Here is a 6,000-nt window from a genome sequence, read left to right as displayed (position 1 = left end):
GATTTGGATCCATTCCAAATCATTTATATTCAGATTTATCTGGAATTTTAAAAGGGCCAGAATCAATAGACGCACGATGTACCTGCCCCATATGCAAAGGTGGCCTCGCTGCTCCAAATCTCTACCTTTATTATTTGGCGGCTAGAATTGCTCAATTAGAATCCTGGTCCTTCCCGGAGGGCGCCCTCCCGTGGGTGGACATCGAACAGGCTTTTGCACCGCACCATCAACTTCACCTCCTACTCTGGACGGTCGCCTCGGTTCTATCCGCAGATCCTCCTCCAACATCGATGATGGCTTCCCTCTCTATTTGGAAGTCCTGTCGTTGTGCCCTGAATCTTGCCGGAGATATCTCTCCCCTGACTCCCGTGTTCTTTAACCCTGGGTTTCCGGCGGTAGTGGAACCGAGGATTTTCCAGTGGTGGCTAGAGAGGGGACTTGTGCGTGTGCGCCAGCTGATACATCAGAATGCAGTCGTTCCATTCCACACGCTGCGTGAGACGCTGGATATTCCATCAACGGAATTATTTAGATATCTCCAGATCAGACATTTTCTTCTATCCATGCTGTCGAGATGTCCTCTGGCCGATGCTACATTGTTTGAGAAGCGATTCCTCACGGGTCAACGCCACAAACAAGCAATTTCTGCATACTATGGTCATTTTATAGCGCTTAAATAGAAAGACCCACCTTCGTACAGACACAGTTGGCACACGGACCTAAATCGTGTGTTTCCATCTGAGGCGTGGCAGAGGGCGGCATCCACCACACATAAACGTACTGTATGCAGGACTGTGAAGGAAAGGCTATATAAAGTTGTTGCGCACTGGTACCTCTCTCCGATACGTTTATCCCATATATTCCAATCGGTCCACGTGACGTGCTTCAGGGGTTGTGGACAGCCCAGTACCTACCTGCATGCATGGTGGAGTTGTGTGTCGGTTCAGCGTATCTGGCAGGTCGCCTTCCACAAGCTATCCCAGGCGCTAGGTCTTGTGATTCAGGGTACCCCGGAAGTGGCCCTCTTAGTGATGGACGTCGCGCAGCCAGTGCTCTCACCCCACAACCACAAGCTTATTCACCGTGTTTGTGCAGCGGTCAAACAGGATATCCCCTGCAGATGACCTTCCGGGTTACGTCAGCAGTGACGCAACCCGGAAGGGAATGCGCGATCGGGCAGTTTGAAATGTAACAGCTTTCCGGCTTTCATGCTGTCAGTGGGGAGTCCAGGCTGTCAAACGACAGCCTGATTACCCGTGCAGGTCCCTGACGCTGCAAGAAGGGCTGGACGTACCGGGACGTCCATAGGGGTTTCTTAATAGGTGTTTTTAGGACATCCCCGTACGTCTATAGGGGATTGAAGGGGTTAAAATATATCCAGGGAAAGATGTTGTTTACAAACTGCACTACTGGCAGTTTGCAAATCATGGTAAGGGTCCCTGGGGCGGAGCATCTGGAAGAGCAGGGTGGGCCAGTGCTCCAACAGCACTAATTGCTGTTTTGATCCAGTCCAGAGCCTCCATTCTGGACAGGAGCTCCACAGGTGTGCACTAAGTAGCAGCTCACCTGTGGTTGATTAATTAGCAGGCAGAGGGTAAAAGGAATCGAGCCTGGTTCAGAGAGAGTAAGCCATTGTTATGCCAGCTAGGAGAGCTGATGAATTGAGGAGTGGTTTCAAAGCCGTTTTGATGGTAACTCGTGACCAGTTTTGTCCTAAGAAAGTGCTCAAGCAAAAGCAAAGACTGTTATTCTGTGCTGCTTATAACCGCTGCTGTTTATTCCTTTAACCCCTTCGCGACCTTTGCCGGTTCAGGACCATCATAACAAGAAGGTCACTAAATGACCTTTGACGGTCCTGAACCGTCAAAAAATTAAATAAGCTTAGAAAGTGATCAAGGATCACTTTCTTCGCTTAAACGGCCTTGCTGCAATGCCTCGATGTCGAGGCATTCAGCAAGGCCGAGATCGGCATCGGGGGCCATGTCTGGCCCCTCCCCGGGGCGTCAACAGCCGCCATACATTGTATGGCGGCGGACGCCCGTTTTAAAAGCGTTTAGGAGGCGATCAACGATCGCCTCCTAAACTTAAATGGTGTCGCTGGAATGCCTCGATCAGGAGGCATCCAGCGACACCAAACACTTACCTCTGGGTGGGCTGTGACCGCTCCGGAGAGCGGTCACAGCCGCCGCTGCCGGTGATCTTCGCCATCAAGCAAGATGGCGGCGGCCCGGGAAATAAAACAATAAAGACGAAAAAGTTCGCTAGAGGGTCTCCAGACCCTCTAGAGAACTGGCTCCACTTGCTGGTTGAATACAGGTACTGCATTCAACCATGCAAGTCAATGGAGCCCAGCTTTCTAATCACTATGTGATTAGTAAAATATTCAAAAAAAATTAAAAAAAAAAAAAAAAAAAAAAAAAAAAAAATGTGCTAACATTTAAAAATAATTATGCAGTGATGTCACTAGATGAACCATCCAGTACCAGCAAAATGTGTAAAAAAAATATAAAAAAAGTATTAAAAAAATAAAATAAAATTAAAAAATAAAGTTTATTATTTTGAGCAAGTGCTAAAATTTCTCAAAAATCTCAACAAAGAGTTAAAATAAAAGCACTTCAAATACCCAAGGGATGTCTAATATATAAAAAAAATGGCTGATGGGGTAAATTGGAGTGGCCTAGCTCAAAGATAGGGCATAGGTACAGACTGACCAAAATGGAGAAAAAAAGCGCACTTCCTAAATGTGGCATTTTAAATCTCAAACAACCCGACAAACCCATGCATGTCGGGTATCACTGTACTCAGGAGATGTTCCTGAACACACATTGGGGTGTTGTTTGACAGTGACATATACCAGGACCTGTATATCTATAACTAAAGTACAATTTGTGTGAAAAAAAAATAAAAAAATTACTATTATAAAGTCTGACAAAGTGTAGTTCTATAATTGGTGCATGGAAAGGGTTAAAATAACAGCATTTGGAATACCCTGGGGTGTCTAGTTTTCAAAAATATATGGTTTGAATGGGTTAAATTGAGTTAACCGGCTTCAAAGATATTCCAAAGAGGAGAGGGAGGCACAATGACCAAATTACCACCTGAATTACGCATGCCCCAAAAGTAGCCTTTTACCAGCCAAACAATCTGACAAACCCATGCATGAGGGGTATCGCTGTACTCAGGAGATGTTGCTGAACACATATTGGGGTGTTGTTTGACAGTGACATATACCAGGACTTGTATAGTTATAACTAAATTACAATTTGTGTGGAAAAAAAAATAAAAAAATTACTATTACAAAGTTTGACAAAGTGTAGTTGTATAATTGGTGCATGAAAAGGGTTAAAATAACAGCATTTGGAATACCCTGGGGTGTCTAGTTTTCAAAAATATATGGTTTGAATGGGTTAAATTGAGTTAACCGGCTTCAAAGATGTTCCAAAGAGGAGATGGAGGCAGACTGACCAGATTTGTTAAAAAAGATTTGGAAATCATAAAACGCTGCTTGTACTTATTGCCCTATAACAGTGATGGCGAACCTATGACACGCGTGTCAGTGCTGACACGCGTAGCCATTTGGGGTGACACGCGCAGGATTTCCTGCGATTCATCCTCGGCTCCTGCACGGCCGCCGAGGATGAAAGAATCTGTGCTGGAGGGTGAATCGCAGTAAATCCTGCGCGTGTCACCCCCCCAAAAAAGGGGGGGACGGGACGTGCAGTAGCGTACCTAGCGGGGGGCGGGGGGGGGCGGTGGAGGAGCAGGCTCGCAAGGGAGCGGTATCGGAGGTCTTTAACAGACCACCGGCTCCCTTGAGTGATTTTAAGCCGGTTCAAGGATCTCCCTTGAACCCGGCTTAAAATCACTCAAGGGAGCCGGAGGTCTGTTAAAGACCTCCGATATCGCTCCCTTGCGATCCGCGCGGCAACAGCTGTTGTGCGTCGGGGTTTGTTGTCAGATCCCGGCGCACAACACTGAAGCTGCGCCCACCGCTGTCCGTGCCCTCTGAACCCGGAAGAAGACAGAGAAGAACTGAAGAAGAAGAGGAGCGAAGAGCAGGAAAAGGAGCTGTAAGGAGAAAAGAGGAAAGGTAGGAAAGCATACAGTGAGAGTGGATTGGTGTGTGTGTGTGTGGATTGGTGTGTGTGTGTGTGGATTGGTGTGTGTGTGTGTGGATTGGTGTGTGTGTGTGTGGATTGGTGTGTGTGTGTGTGGATTGGTGTGTGTGTGTGTGTGGATTGGTGTGTGTGTGTGGATTGGTGTATGTGTGTGGATTGGTGTATGTGTGTGGATTGGTGTATGTGTGTGGATTGGTGTGTGTGTGTGGATTGGTATGTGTGTGTGGATTGGTATGTGTGTGTGGATTGGTATGTGTGTGTGGATTGGTATGTGTGTGGATTGGTGTGTGTGTGTGGATTGGTGTGTGTGTGTGGATTGGTGTGTGTGTGTGTGGATTGGTGTGTGCGTGTGGATTGGTGTATGTGTGTGGATTGGTGTATGTGTGTGGATTGGTGTATGTGTGTGGATTGGTGTGTGTGTGTGGATTGGTGTGTGTGTGTGGATTGGTGTATGTGTGTGGATTGGTGTATGTGTGTGGATTGGTGTATGTGTGTGGATTGGTGTATGTGTGTGGATTGGTGTATGTGTGTGGATTGGTGTATGTGTGTGGATTGGTGTATGTGTGTGGATTGGTGTATGTGTGTGGATTAGTGTATGTGTGTGGATTGGTATATATGTGTGGATTGGTATGTGTGTGGATTGGTATGTGTGTGGATTGGTATGTGTGTGGATTGGTATGTGTGTGGATTGGTATGTGTGTGGATTGGTATATATGTGAGGATTGGTATGTGTGTGGATTGGTGTATGTGTGTGGATTGGTATATATGTGAGGATTGGTATGTGTGTGGATTAGTGTATATGTGTGGATTAGTGTATATGTGTGAATTAGTGTATGCGTGTGGATTGGTATGCGTGTGGATTGGTATGCGTGTGGATTGGTATGTGTGTGGATTGGTATGTGTGTGGATTGGTACGTGTGTGGATTGGTACGTGTGTGGATTGGTATGTGTGTGGATTGGTATGTGTGTGGATTGGTATGTGTTTGTGGATTGGTATGTGTTTGTGGATTGGTATGTGTTTGTGGATTGGTATGTGTTTGTGGATTGGTATACGTGTGGATTGGTATACGTGTGGATTGGTGAGTGTGTGAGAGTGATGGGTGTTATGCTGTACCATTTCCAATGTATTTTTCATTAGATAATTATGCTCTAAAGTACATCATAACTCCCATCACTCTATACTGTTCCATACAGTGGCAGAGCTGGGAGGCAGAGGCCTTGCACCCCACCGCAGGACTCCTGAAAGGTAAGTAGTTACTAAGCAGGTATGTTAAATAATTTGTTTCTGGTTTATTAAATACAATTATATACTGCAATTATACATTTTTTGTCGAAGTGACACACCACGCGAGTTATGCTCGATTTTTTGCCGATTTTTGACACACCACGCCAAAAAGGTTGCCCATCACTGCCCTATAACTTACAAAAAACAGCAAAAAAACATAAAAACATTGGGTATTTCTAAACTCAGGACAAGTAGTAGAATCTATTTAGCTAGTTTTTTTACTTGCTTTTTTAGGTGAGCAAAAGATTTTTCAAATAAAAGTCATAAAATGTGTTTTTTTCAATTTTTCACCATGTTTTTTTTATTTTTTTTATAGTAAGTAAGATGATACGATCAAAATATGGTATCTGAAGAAAGCCCATCTTGTCCTGAAAAAAACAATATATAACTTATGTGGGTACACTAAATGGGTGAGGAGAAAATTACAGCTGAACACAAGCACCACAAAAGTGTCAAAACAGCCTCGGTCCCACAGGGTACAAAACGAAAAATGAGCCTGGTCCTTAAGGGGTTAAAATAAACATTGAAACTGAGCTGGATGTGTCCTGGGTTTCATTTACCCTAGAAGACTGGGTTACAGCCAAGCCAAGCCTTGAC

The sequence above is a fragment of the Spea bombifrons genome, chromosome 7 (genome assembly GCF_027358695.1).
Source record: "Spea bombifrons isolate aSpeBom1 chromosome 7, aSpeBom1.2.pri, whole genome shotgun sequence".
Taxonomy (NCBI): domain Eukaryota; kingdom Metazoa; phylum Chordata; class Amphibia; order Anura; family Pelobatidae; genus Spea; species Spea bombifrons.
Note: the sequence above shows the minus strand (reverse complement) of the source record.